Below are 18285 nucleotides of genomic sequence, written 5' to 3' on the forward strand. Positions count from 1 at the left end.
GAGCGCAGAAGCGGTGCGCAAAAGGGAGACGTGGACAGGAAGGACGCTCACTTGCATCTAAGCATATTAGAAGAGAGGTTGTTGTAGAAGAAATAAACTTTAGAATAGTAAGCTGTTGGGCTAGTTAGTTTGACACGATTTCTGCAAAGGGGAGCGCAGAAGTGGCGCGGAAAAGGGAGACGTGGACAGGAAGGACGCTCACTTGCATCTAAGCATATTAGAAAAGAAGTTATTGTAGAAGATATAAGCTTTAGAATAATAAGCTGTGGGGCTAGTTGGCTTGACACGATTTCTGCAAAGGGGAGCGCAGAAGCGGTGCGGAAAAGGGAGACGTGGACAGGCAGGACGCTCACTTGCACCTAAGCATATTAGAAAAGAGGTTGTTGTAGAAGAAATAAGCTTTAGAATCGAAAGCTGTTGGGCTAGTTGGTTTGACACGATTTCTGCAAAGGGGAGCGCAGAAGCGGTGCGGGAAAGGGAGACGTGGACAGGAAGGACGCTCACTTGCATCTAAGCATATTAGAAAAGAGGTTGTTGTAGAAGAAATGAGCTTTAGAATAATAAGCTGTTGGGCTAGTTGGCTTGACACGATTTCTGCAAAGGGGAGCGCAGAAGCGGTGCGGAAAAGGGAGACTTGGACAGTAAGGACGCTCACTTGCATCTAAGCATATTAGAAAAGAGGTTGTTGTAGAAGAAATAAGCTTTAGAATAATAAGCTGTTGGGCTAGTTGGCTTGACATGATTTCTGCAAAGGGAGCGCAGAAGCGGTGCGGAAAAGGGAGACGTGGAAAGGAAGGACGCTCACTTGCATCTAAGCATATTAGAAAAGAGGTTATTGTAGAAGAAATAAGCTTGAGAATAATAAGCTGTTGGTCTAGTTGGCTTGTCACGATTTCTGCAAAGGGGAGCGCAGAAGAGTTGCGGAAAAGGGAGACGTGGACAGGAAGGACGCTCACTTGCATCTAGGCATATTAGAAAAGAGGTTATTGTAGAAGAAATAAGCTTTAGAATAATAAGCTGTTGGGCTAGTTGGCTTGACACGATTTCTGCAAAGGGGAGCGCAGAAGCGGTGCGGAAAAGGGAGAGGTGGACAGGAAGGACGTTCACTTGCATCTAAGCATATAAAGAAAAGAGGTTGTTGTAGAAGAAATAAGCTTTAGAATAGAAAGCTGTTGGGCTAGTTGGTTTGACACGATTTCTGCAAAGGGGAGCGCAGAAGCGGTGCGGAAAAGGGAGACGTGGACAGGAAGGACGCTCACTTGCATGTAAGCATATTAGAAAAGAGGTTGTTGTAGAAGAAATAAGCTTTAGAATAGTAAACTGTTGGGCTAGTTGGTTTGACACGATTTCTGCAAAGGGGAGCGCAGAAGTGGTGCGGAAAAGGGAGACGTGGAAAGGAGGGACGCTCACTTGCATCTAAGTATATTAGAAAAGAAGTTATTGTACAAGATATAAGCTTTAGAATAATAAGCTGTTGGGCTAGTTGGTTTGACACGATTTCTGCAAAGGGGAGCGCAGAAGTGGTGCGGGAAAGGGAGACGTGGAAAGGAAGGGCGCTCGGTGGGTATATACATATTTGCAAGTGAGTGTCCTTGCAGTCCACGCCTCCCTTTTCCGCACCGCGTCTGCGCTCCCATTTGCAGAAATAATAGTTACATCAGTAGTGCACACAGCGGTTTTCTCACAAAGAGTTTGATAGAAACTAGAAATAAAAAATAAAGAAATTGAGGAACTACACTAAGTCCTCGCGCCTAGCTTTCTGTTTCTTTATGTACACAGGTACAGCGAAGATAATTGAAGTATTCTTTTTATTACTGATAGCAGACATACCTGATACTCAGAAATTTCCCATTCAAATCTGGATACCATATAAAATCACTAACTCCGTATTCGAACGTATTATATAGATCTCTTCCACTCATATTCATCACGACTAAGTCACTGTCGTACGGCATGGCCCCCAGTAGGTCTCCTAGGGTCACGTTCGCTAGGGAGAAAAGTGCATGTCTTATCAAGGTTGGGGTACAGGCTAATAATGACAACGCAGATAGTTCGGGTCACTGAAAGAGTCATGAGATATGGGTACATGAACGAACAAAAAGGACAACAATGTAGACTATCAGCCGAAAGGTTCAACAGGTGCGTAAATTTAGAGGAAGGCACAAATTATACCTGACACGCGCCTGAGGCACTTTCAGGCACTGCCAACCCGCAAACACCCTCCGTGGTAGCTCAGTGGCTATGGCGCGGCACTACTGGGCACGAGATTGGACGGGCCGCGGCTGCCACATTTTGACAGAGTAGAAATCCAGAAATGCTCGGATGCAGTTCATTGCGTTCAAGCTATATAAACTGTGGTGCTCAAATGTAGTTTAGTGTGTTCCTCGTAACACAATACGCAGTTTTGATAGTTTACTGCCCAGACTTTATTGCAAATTAATTTAAAACTAATCTGTCCAACGCAGACAGGCTCAGACATTTGCAAAATCTTACTATGTAGGTGTGACAGATGATTGAGGGTTGCGTTAGGCAGACTCTAGCATTATTTGTCCCATGCCTTACATCATACATAAGGCGTTCATCTCCGTTTTGTGCCTGAGCGGAAGTACACTGTCAGTGAATTTTTAAGTGCACTCACTATCTTGAATTGGTAACTAAAGATTACAGGGTATAGCAGTAGTCAAAACCTTTGTGTTCAATATTTATCTGATTTATGCTTAGGCATGTGTGCTATCCATAAAAGCGCCCACAGCTTGAGGTACTTTGAACAAATGACGATATTGTTTGCCTGCGCTCACTGTTTGAAAAGAGCAAGAACGGTATCCAGCAGAAAGCGCTGATATGGGCAGAAGGAAAGACAGCGCACTGCTCTCTTGCTGTTCAGGTGGATTGTCTTTACATCTTCCACTGTCAATGTTTTCTGCGGGAAAAAAAATTTTCTTTGTTGCGATCTTTTTTAGACTACGCCCTCGCCGCATCTGTGAACTAGTTGGTATACAGTACAGATCACCTGTCAATTGTTATCATTTTTTTACGGTTCGACTGGTGTTCATTTCTTAACCCTCCAGCGCACATCTTTCCTAACGTATAGTCAGCCTTAAACACAATGTTGACGAAGGTTTGGAAGCTGTTTTTTGGCACATTACGAGAGGTTTTGAAAGCAGCTTGCAAAGTCTAGATAGTAATAAAGAACACAAGGCATGGTCAAAAAGTGCTTTCGAATGAACATATATACTGTGCGAACATGTGAAAACAGCTAAATGCAGTGCCATGCAACACAATATAGAAATGCGCAAGCCTGAGCACATATTTAGCGCACCTTGTCTGAACCAAAAAATACAGAAACTTTATCAGCCTAGGTAAGTAATGGCACGCTCTCGGGCCGTTGCTTACGGGCTGTTTGCACCTGAATGCAAACTTAGAATGTACGATGACACCACGTTGAATAGGCGAAAATTTTGCATTAGCGTTATTCCAGTGGATGAGCGCCAATCATATCTGTAGCTTTGTATGGAAGCCATTGTAGCGCAAAGGAACATGGACAATGAAGAGGACAGGAAACCACGGCTTATATGGTCCTGTCCTCTTTATTGTACGTGTTCCTTTGCACTACAGTGGCTTCAGTACATATTAACCAACTCGCCAAGAAGTTTTATTACATTTATAGATGTCGGAGGCCGTAAATTTTGCCTTCCAGGATCGTTGCTTGGTGGGGTGTCTATGCACGCCAGCCTCCAATACGAAATAATATAGCTGCACGCCGCGACAAATAGTGGGCACAGGTGAGGAAAACAGAAGATGAGTGCTGAACTTGAAACGATGACTACCTAGCTTTCGTTAACTAAAGTTGTAGATATCCTGAAGATGTTCGGGGAGCAAGGGCTAGGTCTTAACGTATCTTCCTAGACCTCAAACACTACATAATTCACTACTTCCATCTGCAACTCATTGTTAGTGACACTAATATCTGGTATAGGTATTTTCCCCGTCCGTCAAAGCGCACTTAAATTTTCTGTCCGCTTGAAATTCGTAAAAGATGGCTTTTGTTCTCGTGCCTTCGCTCGGCTGTGAAAAAAATCCTTTGAACACCGAACAGAGCATATTTGTCATGCCCAAGCTGAAAAACTGCGTAAGAAGGCTACCGTGATTCAGTAATTTTTTCTCTTGCCGTGAAGGCTCCTAAGGTAGTCAAGACCGAAGGCGAAACCGTACCGAGGGGGAACACAGTCGAAGAAAAGGCCGTTCGTGGTAATTACCTATGTTTACGGGTGGCGTATCCATTGAATAATGTAGCTGCCAGTCAAAATGTGGATGTGCTTTTTGCACTCGAGAATAAGAGCAGTGCTATGCGTCCAAGCTTGAAAATGCCTAAGCTGTAAGTAGCAACTGACGCGCAATCACAGCCTACTAAACAGATTTGTAATTTCTTCCCGGCTTATGTCGGTTAGCCTGTGACATTCTTTTCGCCTTTGGAAGGCAATACAAGGGGTAAACGGGGCCGTACATGAACATTCGGGTCTGAAAATCCCACAACTCGTCGAAGGGGAATCCTGTTCGTAGCTTGCGTTACACTGCCGCGAACGCGGGTGTGAACCAGTTTTTATCAGACATCCCAGGTTTCCTTAGGCCCACTGATCTACTATCATTGCATATGGCCAAAGCTTTCTTCAATCAAACAAATGGTGACACATGCGTAGGCCAGCTGTGGTTAACCATGTTCTTCAGTAATGCTGCAGAAAAATCTGGTGTTTTACCCTCCTGGACCATATCATCCGCGCATGTACGTGCGCATGCGAGTACATTAACTAATTTTAACTCTTACTTTCTGTTGTTGTTCTTGCGCGCAATAAAGTTCAGTCAGACGTGAGCGCTGTTCCTGTCTTTTCTTCACTGGGGTGCACAATTTTCATACTCTGCAGTTACATCGTAAAGTCTTATCAACTCGCCCAAGCTTCCCCACCCCCCTTCCTTGACAGTCCCTTGACTGAGGAATTATAATTACAACAGGGGTCGAGCAGTGCCGTACAATAGGAAAACCAACGTTTGCCCTCGCAGCATTGCCTCTATTCTAGCCAGTAAAGATGTCATATTTACAGAACTTGTAAAAGTAGGCTGCACTGTCACCATACTCAGCAGACTTCAGTACTTCCTCGCGTTAAAGATTTTTTGCGATGAATAGTGTCACCTGTTGTGACCTCCAGGATAGATTTAGTGTTGCCGACACTTTCACATTCTGCGTGTGTAGAAACGAGGAAATTGCGGGGAATGCTGTACGACAGCTGATTGATTCGTTCGTGCAGCTTCCAAGTGTAGATAGTTCGAGGCAAATATTTTTGTCAGCAGGGAGAGGGGGAGCGCTTTCTTCCTCTCACATAGAAGGGAGATAGCTGAGGTTCAGGAGCACGTAGCCTGGCAAGGATCCAACTCCAATTCTAGCTCACAGGTCTAGTTCCCAAACAGATGACTGAGTGAAGGTGCTTGCACCTGACCTCACCTCTGCGCAGGCCACGGACATGCGTCTCCTCATCGAATCGTATCTTGACATCTTTGATTTCGGCGACAAGCTTTTAGGACAAAGATATGTTCTTTAACACGGCATCAATACTGGTGACAACAATACTATTCGTAGGCGTCAATATCGTGTATCGCATGCTGAACGTGGAGTCATCCAATCAGAAGTGGACAAAATGCTCCGCAAAGGGGCCATCGAGCCATCAGCCAGTCCTTAGGCTTCGCCTGTCGTCCTCGTGAAAAATGAAGATGGTACCTGGCGTTCTTGCGTCGCCTATCGCCCCTTAATCAAGATCATGCGAAAAGACGTCTATTCACTACCACGCATCGATGATGCCTTAGACTGCTTGTACGGAGCTAAATACTTCTCGTCCATCGTTCTTCGATCCGGCTACTGGCAGATTTCCGTTGATGAAATCGACCGCGGGAAGACGGCGTTCGTCATGCTGGATGGCTTATATCAGTTCGAAGTCATGCCCTTTGGCTTATGCAATGCTCCTGCGACATTTGAACCTATGATGGACTCTCTTCTGCGAGGCTACAAATAGACCACCTGTCACTTTTACCCTGACCACGCTATTGTTTTTTCGCCCACACTCAGCAGCCACAATACCCGACTCGCTGCAATTCTTGCGGTCTTCCGAAAGCCGGCCTCCAACTGAACTCCACAATATGTCAATTCGGGTGCCGTCATATTAGCGCGTTGGTACACCTCGTTGAAACATCCGGTGTAGAACCAGATCTGGAAACAGTTCGCGCCGTTCGCAGTTTCCCTGTGCTACGTTGTGCTTCTGACGTGCTCTGCTTCGTCGGCCAATGTTACTTTCGCCGTTTTGTCAAAAACTTTGCCGACGTTGCTCGGCCGTTGACAGATCTCCTCCAGATGAACACGCCGTTCTCATGGGGCCCTGTGCAAGCTCACGCGTTCAGCGCTCTCATCGGGTTTCTGACCAACCCTCCCATACTCGCCCACTTTGATCCAGACGCAAGCGGCCATGGTATCAGCGCCGTTCTCGCCCAACAGCAGCATGGTACCGAGTGCGTGATAGCTTACGCCAGCCGCCACCTGTCACCTGCTGAGAGAAATTGCTCCATCACCGAGCGGGAGTGCTTGCTTTTAGTTTGGGCTGTCGCCAAGTTCCGGTCATATTTGTACGGCCGCAGGTTTTTAAGCGTTACAGACTACCACGCCCTCTGCTGGCTGTCTTGCGTCCGGGTCGCCACAGGACCGATTGGTCGCTGGGCTTTGCCGCTCCAGGAATTTTCATTTGTTTTCAACTATAAGTCTGGACGTCCGCACAAGGACGCTGACTGCCTCTCGCGTCACCCGTTGGATTCTCCCGATCCTGATGCGCATGATCCGGTGACCTGCGTGATGGCTCTGACTGACATGGCGGACGTACGCGCTGAACAATAACGCGACGCATCGTTACAGTACATCATCGCCGGAGGGCAATCGGGCAGCACCGATGGCACGTGCCGCATGTTCATGCTGCATGACGGCATCCTCTACCGCCGCAATCTCAACCGTGACGGCCCGGAGTTGCTCCGTTTCTTTCCTCGTCATCTGCGGTCCTTCGTTCTCGAACAATTTCACGATACTCCTACGGCTCGACACCTTCGATGTTTTGCGTACATAGGACCGCGTACGAAGCTTTGTTCTTGAAGACAATGACTCAGATGTTGTCATTTTGACAGAAACCTGGCTACACCCCGGCACGCATGATAGGAAAATTTTTACAGATTACAACTTCAACGTCTATCGGCAAGATCGTGTGACACGATGGTGTGACGGTGTGCTGATAGGCATTAAGAAATCGCTTACTTCGTTTTCCGTCTCTACATCATCGCCTGACATAGTCTGGGCAGCATGCTTGACCCCAACAACGAAAATTTTAATTGATGCTTGCTACCGCAACCGGTGACCGATCAAAATTTCTCAGACAACCTTCGTCACAGTATTCAAAAAGCTACGCACAGCTTAGTTTCAGATTACGTATACCTTCTGGATGATTCTAACTTTCCGCAAATAGACTGCCTTTGCTTGTCTTCATCATGCCGCCACTCGACGGATTTTCTGAACCTTACTTTAGATTTCAATTTGCTCCAGGTTGTAAGCGAGCCCAATATAGAATCAAATGTACTTGTTATTGTATTAACGAGTACTCCCAAAACCGTAGAAACAATATCTTACCTAGATGGCTTCCGTGATCACAAATTGCTTGAGATAACACTTCACGTCCCACTAGCCCATACAGAATGAATTACCAAGACAATGCGTGACTTCAGCAGGGCTAACTGCGCTGATATGAATTCTGAGATGGAACAGTTTTTTTAATGACACACTCTTACCTAACTTTACTGATCACACTTCCGAATAAAACTGGGCACTGTATAGGAGCCAAATGTCAGCTATGATTCATCTCTACGTTCCATTAAGAACAATTACTAACGACGCTAATTACCAACTACTAACGACATCAGGGGATTTTCATCATACACTCGTCGTCATCCCATTGTCCCCATGCCGTTAACCTACCATCGTCGTCATACAGTCGTCTTAAAGCATTCGTTATCATACCTTCGTTCGAATTCCGTGGTAGACGCTCCATCGTAACCATAGTAACTTCGGCATCTAACTCACGCCATGCTGTTGTCGTCATACCATTGTCTTCACGCCATCGTCGTCATGCAGCCGTTTCACCATCATCATCACTTGAGTAATTTCCTCCAAGCGTCGACATGCCGCCATTATCATACGGCCTTCGTCATTCCATCGACGTCAATACCCTTTCATCATTCTATCGTAATCAGGTTGTCATCTTTCAGACGTGATTACGTCATTATTGTCTTGTCATCATTGTCACCGCATCGCCACCACAAATAGGCTAGCTACCATGCATCGTTTGTCATGTCGTCGTTGTGTGCCATCTTGGTGGTGCAACTGTCGTTCCTACTTCTTGAGCCAGTTGTCGTCACACCATCGTCATCACGCTGTCCTTGTATCATTGTCATCAGTGCAGTAACCCCATCCTATTATCGTCAATCTGTCATCGTAAACCACCCTAATCATTCCGTCGATGTCAATGTTTATCCTTTATTGTATTGTAATCATACTACCGTAATTCAATTGTTATTATGCCTCCCTTTTCACGCATTCAACGTCAAGCGGTCGCTGCCTATCATGCCTAAGTTCTCAGACCTTTGTCGTAATGTTATCGTCGTTGTGCTATCACCGTAACTCTAGCTTCGTAATCCTACTCTGGTCATGCCGTCGCTGCCTCGGCTTACAGATTTGGCAATACACTCATCGTCATGCCGTTGTCCTCATACGCTTATCATACCATTCTGCTCATGTCATCGCCATGCCATTGCAGGTTAAGAAAAAGCAGAGCGACTCTCATGCCTGGTGTCTACAAATAGCATCTTTAGCAGAGCCCGCTTAATCTGGCAATGTCTGATTCCGCCAATTGCACTACTCGCAAAACTGAGCGCGCTGAGCACGTCCTCGTCGTCTTTTGTGTCTGGACCATTGTGGCACATAGAAGTGTGCTACAGAGCCCACTTCTAGCGAAGAAGCCGTGAGCTGGACGAATCGCGAAGCGCGGATGGCGATGAGCAAAACGCAGGCAGCGAGTAGGATTGGTCTGGTCGGAAAAGATTGTGACAGAAGAAGAGGCTAAAGTGTCAGAATCGGAGTACGCAAGCTTGAAGCGGTCGACGGAGACAGTATCTTTCCGGCCCTTGATGAGCAATAAAAATGTTTAGGTTCACGCTTGAGTACTTCGAACGGATGATCAAACAGGAGCCGTAAGGGACGGCGCACAAAGATGCACGTGCAGTTCTCAAGACCAGGGTTGACGTATACAAACCGGGAAGAACGTCGTTGTTAGGGGGGAACGCCAGTACGCATAGTGTTGCGTATACGGTAGGCATAGCCGGAAACGTCAGCAGGTCCGGTCGGCGAATCGTCGAAGATATAGCGAGGTACTCCTAGAGTGGCACCAAGCGTAAGCTCGGCGTCACTGGCGAAAGAGTCAGTGTGAAGAGCGGCGCGGAAGCGGAGCATAACAAAAAGGAGGTGCTTGATCCATGATGAACGAGAAGTCCAAACCATGAGTAAAGTCTACGGGTGGTGGTGAAAACATTGGATGATTCCATTGGATAACGGGTGGTAAGAGGTAGTCTTGATATGATTGACGCCATGTAGCCGACGTAGATTGGTGAACAATGTTGAGTCGAATTGGCGACCATGGTCAGTCGTAATGGTGGGAGGGACACCGTAGGGGCTAATCCAGAGTGTTTTGACTGTTCGAACTATCGACTCCGCCAATATGTCCAGGAGGGGCACCGCTTCAGGCCATCTGGTAAACCTGTTATTGCATGTTAACAGGTAGCGATGGTTCCCGCAGGGAGGAATGGGGCGAAAAATATCGACTTGCAGACGGCTGAAGAGGGCGTCCGGGGATGTGAATTTTCCAAGAGGAGTCACAATGTGGCGATGCACTTTAGACTGTCGGCTGTTCAGGCGCGTTCGTGACCAGCCACGAAAGGCTACGTTAATACTGCGCCGCATATAAGAAGTGACGAGTTGCGCAAATATAAATATATGAGTTGCGCAAATGCCAGTACGAGTCAAAGAATGGAGGGCATGAAAGACGGCTCAGTGGTGTGGTCAGGCACGTAAGGACGAAGACGTCCGGATGACGTGTCCAAAGCTAGGGGCATGTCGCAGTGAGGAAGCAAGATATCTTCAAACATCAGAAAAGTGCAGCTCCTGTGAAGCAGCTGGAGCTCAGCGTCGACACTGTGGACGGAAGCTATGTCCGTGAAGTCGATGGCCGGTCGGCCATGGTCCGTCGCATTGATAGCGGCGCGAGAAAGTGCGTCGGCAACGGCGTTGAATTTTCCGCTGTCGTTATGAATCTTGCTACTGTATTCAAAAATGTAGGCGAGCTGTCTGATTACGCAGGGTGCATAGGAGGTGCAGCTGAACGCTAGAGCTGAAGTCAGTGGTTTATGGTTGGTAAAGACGTGAAAGGAGGGTCCCTCGAGAAGTTTTTGAAAGGGTTTCACAGCCAAATAGATGGCGAGCAGCTCTCGGACGAACGTACTGTAGTAGCGCTGAGGGGCCGCAAGCTTCTTGGAAAAGAAGACGATCGGCTGCCAAGCACCAACAACGAACTGCTGCAAGACTGCTCCTAGAGCGGTGTCTGATGCACCAACCTTGACAGATGATGCGGCATCACATGTGGTGCGGACCAGGAGCATCGCGCTGGCAATGCCTGTAAGCGCGTGGTCAGCGGTGTCGTTCCAAGCCACGGGAGTTTTCGGTGTATTGAGGCCTGAAGATGATCGTAGAGAGGCTGCACTATATCGGCGCAGATAGGCATGAAGCGGCGGTAATAGTTGACGCGGCCAAGAAAATTGCTCAGTTACCTGGTGCTGGATTGCTGAGGAAACTGACGGATGGCTGTGACGTGGCTCAGGAGTGGACGAATGCCATGTGCGTTGACGCGAGGGCCGAGGAGGTCCAACTCCGTAACGCGAAACTCGCTCTTCGGACCGTTGACGACAACACCAAACTTGGTGAGCCTTACGAGAACTTGACGTAGATGGTGCTAATGATCTTCGGCGGTGGTGCTGCAGACGAAGATGTCATCAAGATTGACAAAGCAGCACGTCAAGCGGCGTAATACGTGGTCCACGAAACGCTGAAAGGTATGGGCTACATGATGAAAATCGAAAGGCACGTGCAGATATTCAAACAGACCGAAGGGCGTTATATCGGTCGTCTTCGGAATATCTGAGTACTCTACAGGAATATGCTGGTAGGATTTCACTAGGTCAACCTTGCTCTGCCAAATAAAGCCGCCTCCGATGATGGGCTGGCGCACGGCCGCGATGAAAAATTGCATGGGAAGGTACATCTGAGTCGATGTCAAGAGTCACCGACCTCTAGCCGTAGGTCTGGATAATCGTTTCGTTCACTGCGGTGAAAGTGGGTGAGCCCGAAGGATCGCCGCGGTCTGCCAACATAGGGGGAAGGACGCAAATAGGACGAGATAGCGACCATTGATAGCGAAGGGTGAGATAGCGAACATTGATGACACTGTTGCTGACGTGGAAACGGTGACTGGATCTGAGGTCGGGAACACCAGTCGCCGTCAGTATTCGGCCCAGCCGTCTCCCGCGTAGGAACAGGGTTGGCGGCATTGGTATGCGCGAGAGCCATAGCGACGATGGTACCAGCAAAGCGTGAGAAGAACGGTGTCCAGAGTGGTCGGGGCTGGGGCGGCGAGGTCGCGACGAAGATCGTGGCCGGCGTGCTCGAATGGCAGTGACCCCGGCTGCCAGTCGCGCTACTTGCCGTGTAAGCTGCTCGTTAGCTTCAAGAAGGCGCGCATAGCTGTCACCAGCGGCTGCACGGTGGGGTGGAGGGTCAGGGGGCGATGAACTGTAGCCACAGAGGCCGACTGCTGCCAACCGACATCCATAAGTTTGTCGGCCAACATAGCCAGAGATTCCTGCATAGAGGATGAAGACGCGGTCAGGAACTTGCACACCTGTGGTGGAAGGCGCTGCAGGAAAAGTACCCTGAGAAGTGCGCTGTCAATTGAAGGAGCGAGGCCTCCATCGAAGGCTTGTATGCCACGCACTAAGTCAGTAGGTTTTCGGTCGCCGAGCTTCTCCAGTGAAATCAGTTGCTATAACTGCAGCCACTGCGTTTCAGTGGTGCGCTGGATTAGCGTCGCCTTGAGGTGGTCATAGGGTCGGTCGAGGTACGGGGAGCGTAGAACATCGCGAATAATCGCAGCAGAAGAAGGTGGAAGCACTCCAACGACGTGGTGGAACATGGTCAACTGTGAACAAAGGTCGTAGTGACGGAACGAGGATTCAATAATAAGGGACCAAAGTTCCGAGTCCAGTAACCAGAACTACAGGAGCTCGAAAGCGGAGACCGTGGGATCTTCGGATAGTGGCCCTGATGACAGTATTGATCAGGAGAATCGGAGGTCTTGACTGACTGGATAGAAGGCGGACTGCGAAGACAGCGTGGCTAGAGCTCCTGGCGGTGGTAGGCCCAGCAAAGCGGCTGAGACACTCGGAGCTCAGCGCGATGACCCGAAATCCGGAATCACCAATTTGGGAGTGAAGGAAAACCAGACAGACGCTGGTGCCTGGCGTCCACAAATTATGTTTTTTGGCCAAGCCCTCTCAATCAGGCAAAACCTGATTCCGCTGATTCCACTGATCGCGCACCGTCGGCGTGCTAGGCGTGTCCTCCTCGTCTTTTGTGTCCCGACCATTTTGGCAGGTAGTAGTGCGCTACACCGTCGTCGTGTCAGCAGCGTCACCTACAGTCATCGTAAACCATTCGCTATTTTACCTTAACTTGGTGGCCGTAGCGGTCATACCATCAATGTCGTTGAAACTTTGACATTCGTCTGTCCTCATGCCGTCGTCGTCATGCCATCCTCTTTTCATTCTCGTCATGCCCTCGTCGCAACCACTTTCTTCGATCCACCGACTTCATTACTTGTTCTTCATTCTATCATAATCATGCTGTCACCACTGAATCATGATTATAGCGGCGTTGCCATGCCATTGTCACAATTGCGCTGCCGTTGGAAGGACACTCTCATGCATCCGTTGTCAGAATGTCGTCATGCCGTCTCTGTTGCGATATCGTGGTCTCAGATTCTTTATCCGGTTGTCATCATACCATCATTCTCCCCCCATCGTCTTCATACAGTCGTCGTCATCTCATTGACCTCATATCATGAGCATGAGTTCATTGTCCTTATGTCATTGTAGTAATTTGTAGTAAATCTGGTTTTTTGCTACCATGCTGGAATGCTATTCGTTTTACCGTCGAAATTGTGAAATGAGTTTGGCCATAATTAATGCGAATAGCCTTCTTTGCTTACTCCAGCCCTTTCGATCCTATTTTCATGTGTTGTGAGAGTCAACAACACACTAGCAAAACTACGAACGACGAAACCATTTTTTTTTATGGGTGAAGTTTTGCCTTGAAAAGCAAACGAGATTCAAGCACAACGATTACGGCAAACACAGTTGGTGATGGCCGAAATGGTGATCTGCGGATAAAGAGCATCCGATTTCGAAGATGACTTGTCGAAAGTTCCAGCTTGATTGCTGGTGCCTGCGTGCCTCCGGAAAGCGTCACACAATTCATGTCGCGCCTAAAATCTGATTACGCACGGTTCGGAGAGAACATATGCAACAGATTGAATCAACGAAAACATTCGACTAAGTTCCAAGTAATGCCGGCAACCTTCGCGTTGAACGATAACATTGGGTTATAAGCGGGACAAATGCAGCCCCCGGAAAAACAAAAACAAGTACACATGGCAAGGCCCCCCTACAAACATGAGAGCAAGAACTGAAGCGCACTTAGTAATGAAGAAAATTACAAACAAGACCCCCCTGTTCGTTAGCACTGGTACAAAGGTGCAAAACATGGACTACTTCAAGTCACGAGTGATGCCGCTGTGATTACGTAATGGCGTCTGGTGGGACCTCATGATCCAGTGCGAAGATAGGTCGGATGATCTTTTAGGGGTCAGAATAGCCCCCCCCCCCCGTCGCAAAAATTCTTCACTATATCCTCGCTGGCGTACCAGGGTAAAAACATAAACATGGTAGCCGGGCTGATATTCTACGTAGAATCATCGCACACGTTGCGCAAGCGGAAGAGTCGTTGGGCTTCTTCGGCGCACTGGAGATAGGCGGCGGCGTCGACGTTGTCTTCGTCGATGACTTGCGGCAGCCTGCGGTAAAGCGTTGTCGTTGGAATTCTTCCTTAAACCAGTTTCAACGACGCCGTCATGGTTGTCTATTGCACTGGCGTGTTCTAAGCGAATGTCACGTATGGAAGGATGGAATACCACGTCTTGTGTTCGACGACGACTTACAGTCGGGCCCACTGCTAGCGCGAACTTTGAAGCAGTGCTATCGCGCCGCAGATAGCGCCACCGCCGGCGCCTCATGAAGTCATGCGGCGCATGCTAATCAAAGCAATTGCCGAGTAGCCCAGTGAGTTGGCTACTATGGTTAGTCGTCTGCCAAGACTTCATGTGGCGTAATTCGTGGATCTCCGTGCAGAGCAGCCACGACCTCGCGTGTTCCCGATAGCAGTGGCAACGCCTCAGCATTTCTAACATGCCGGCGAACATCTCCTTCAGGCATTCTGTTAGACCATTCGTCTGCTAGCTGTAGGCGGTTGTCATTCAGTCCGTATTCTGGCTGTATTGCAGGATAGCCTGAGCAAGGCCAGCAATGAAAGGATCTGTCGGTGATGAGGATTTGTGGCGCACCATGTCGCAGCAGGATGTAATGAACGAAGAATATCGCTACTTCCGCGGCACTGTCAAGGCCCTGACATATCCATACCGATCGGATGAAACGGTCGTCGAGCAGGCTCGGTCGGTTACAGCTATTGCGCTCACCTAGTGAGTTGTGCTTTGCGTCACTGCGAATCTCTGCACGTCTTGACCTAATGAGCGACATCGGTGTCAAGGTGTGGCCAGTAACATTTATGAATACTCGCGAGCCTACGGGAGAGACCGTGGCATCCTGCCATTGCGTCATCACAAAGGGCGTGTCCAACCGAAGGGCATGTGCGAAGAGAAGGGAGTTGGCACGGACTGGCGAGAAGCAACTCTTTACGACGAGGGGCCACGACACCGCAGCTGTGATGCCACGCTCACTTTTAATGCTTGTGCAGGTGTTGATGTCGATGCTCGGTTCACCGTCGGCCATCGCACTGCAGCGCCTGGGTTATCCATCGGGAAATACCGGACCTAATGAAGACACTGAGCTGAAAGGTTTACATTGGATGCGCAGTCAATGGTCGAGTCCGTCACCGGATCAACCACCAGTTCTGGATACGACTGCCTTGCTCGGCTGGCAACATGGAACCTTATCTACGACATGCGCAGTACTAAAGCACACCCATTTCGACAGCACTTCGGGTCACGACACCGCAGCTGTGATGACACGCTGACTTTTCTTGCTTGTGCAGGTGTTGATGGCGATGCTCGGTTCACCGTCGGCCGTCGCACTGCAGCGCTTGGGTTATCCATCGGAAAATACCGGACGTAATGAAGACACCGAGCTGAAAAGTTTACATTGGATGCGCAGTCAATGGTCGAGTCCATCACCGGATCAACCACCAGTTCTGGATACGACTGCCTTGCTCGGCTGGCAACATGGAACCTTATCTACGACATGCACAGTACTAAAGCACACCCATTTCGACAGCACTTCGGGCCGCGACACCGCGGCTGTGATGCCACGCTCACTTTTCATGCTTGTGCAGGTGAGCCTAAATGGTGCTTTTTCTTTTCGTAACAACGATGTGTTCTTATTAGCGGTGTCGTGGCCACCAGATTCAATGAAGTGTTTTTGTGATTGTGTCTTGCATCTATGGCGCCTTTTGATGCTTGGGGGCGACGTACAGACAAACCCGGGTACCATGGCTAAACCACAAGAAGAAAAACTTGATTTTGTATTCAGCACTGTTCAGAGACTAGATTCTAATAGTATTGGTATTTTAGAATCTGTTAATAAGGTACTACAAATCCATATCGGCATAAAAAGTGACCTAGACCAACTAAGTCGATGTGTTTCTGAACTTGAAACTGAAATTCTGTCCAATGTTTCTGAGAAAGTAGCACTTAACTGCGAAGAACGCTTTTCTAAAATGCAATATCAACTCGATGATTTCGAGCGAAAGATAACTTCAGGGCTAATGTCAGGGGAGGCTAATGCGCACTCCCTTCCAACTCGCGAATTGAGCATCTCCAAAACAGAAGATAAGGTCGACGGTTTAGAAAACCGCTCCCGCAGGTGCAATTTACTATTTTACGGGCTTTCTGACTCTGAACAGAACGAACGATGGGAAACTTCTGAGCGCCTGGTTCAGGAATTTTGCGGCAATCATCTTGGTATGAAAGTGTCCTCAATAGCAAGAGCGCACAGATTAGGTCGTTTCTCTAACGATAAAAAGTGACCGATTATGGCAAAGTTTTCCAATGACAAAGAAATTGATGCACTACTTGGCTATGGTTACAAACTAAAAGATAAACCTTTTAGCATTTCCCGTGACTACTCTGAAACAGTGCCAAATAAGCGCCGCAACCTTCTGCTATTTTCCAAAACAATACGAAAGGAAGGCGATCGTGTGTGACACGTGTTCAACAAGTTGTTTATTAATAACGACGCTTATATCTGGGATAGCGATTAGAAACGCACGAAGCGAGTGTCTGAAAGAGCTACAGAATGACGAGTGTCATGTGATCACACTAGCCATCAATCGACTGGACCGATATCGAGGAAGAACGACGCCCAAGACCGCATTCCTTTTCTTTAAACAAACATAAGAAGTGTCATTTCTAAAACAGTACAGCTATAATCCATCATTGACTCATGTTCAGCATCGATAGTGATACTAACTGAAACATGGCTTACCGATACTGTCCCCGATACCTGCATTCTGGAAAGCTGGACTTAATTTAACTACTTTCGATGTGACAGGACAAATAAAATAGGTGGTGGCGTTTTGGTGGCAGTGCAAAAAAATCTTTTCGCCACACGTATTCACCTTTAGACTTTTTTAGAGTTTGTGTGGGTTCCCACAAAACATAAAGCAGGCCTTATAATCATTGGTGCTTTTTATCAACCTCCTGACATGGGCAATACATTTTCTCGTGAATTCCAACGGCTTCTTGAAATCCTTACTGTTCGTTTTTCTAAATATCTAGTACTAATTTTCGGTGATTTAATTTCCCCGAAGCTGATTGGGCTAACATTTCAACAGCAACCTACCTATCTGAGGCCCACAATTTCCTGCAGTCATGTCCTGACTTTTCTTTAACACAGCTTATCACCCGTCCTACGCGATCTTCGGCTACATCCGCTAATATTATAGACCTAGTATTAACCGCTGATCTTGACGTGTGCTTCGACTTAACTCATCAAGATGGGCTATCTGATCATGATATCATAACAGGTAGACTTGCAGTTTCGCTTCAAAGACGTCCGTGATCTGACAAGTACATCCGATGTTACAATAGAGCGGATTTTGACAGCGTAAACTCCGCGCTATCTGACTTCTCTTTACATTTCCTCAATAGATGCCAATTTCAAACCATCGAACATAACTGGGCTGAACTTAAAACCACTCTTACTGAACTAATTAATCGATTCATCCCTCTAACAAAAACATCCTGCACCCCGACAGCCCGTGGTTTACCGTAAAGCTTCGGCGCCTTAATAATAAGAAAAAGCGTTTATATCGTAAAGCCGATAAAGCTCGCGACTCAGATTCCTGGCACCGTTATAAGACCTGCGAAAAGCAATATCAGTCACTGCTAAAATCATCTAAACGACACTTCTTTTCCCATGACCTATATTCTATGCTTACTAACAATCCTCAACGTTATTGGCGCGTAATAAACCCGAAGAGCTATCCCGATTTAACAATAGTTGATGAGCACGGTGATATGGTCCACCACTCGGAATGTGCTGATTTATTGAATAGCGCATTTTCATCTGTATTTACATAGGAAGACACCATATCTTCACCAACCCTTCACAATCTCATTAAGATATGAATGCCAGAAATAATTGTTAGCGAAGCAGGTATTTCTTCTTTACTAAATAAACTTAATGTTTCTTCCGCCTCTGATCACACTGGCATTAATAATAAAGTGTTAGACCATTTGCCACCTAGTTTATCACCTATAT

General features: G+C 47.6%; 1 protein-coding gene across 1 annotated transcript in view; it reads right to left on the bottom strand.

Moving 5' to 3' along the window:
• Positions 1-1870: 1870 nt before the first annotated feature.
• LOC142590721 (uncharacterized) overlaps positions 1871-18285 on the bottom strand; it is a gene marked incomplete at its 5' end in the record, with an annotated part of 285438 nt that continues 269023 nt past the window's right edge. The window contains one exon of the mRNA XM_075703149.1: positions 1871-1987. The remainder of the gene's footprint in view (positions 1988-18285) is intronic.

Source organism: Dermacentor variabilis, chromosome 8 (assembly GCF_050947875.1).
Source record: "Dermacentor variabilis isolate Ectoservices chromosome 8, ASM5094787v1, whole genome shotgun sequence".
Lineage (NCBI taxonomy): Eukaryota > Metazoa > Arthropoda > Arachnida > Ixodida > Ixodidae > Dermacentor > Dermacentor variabilis.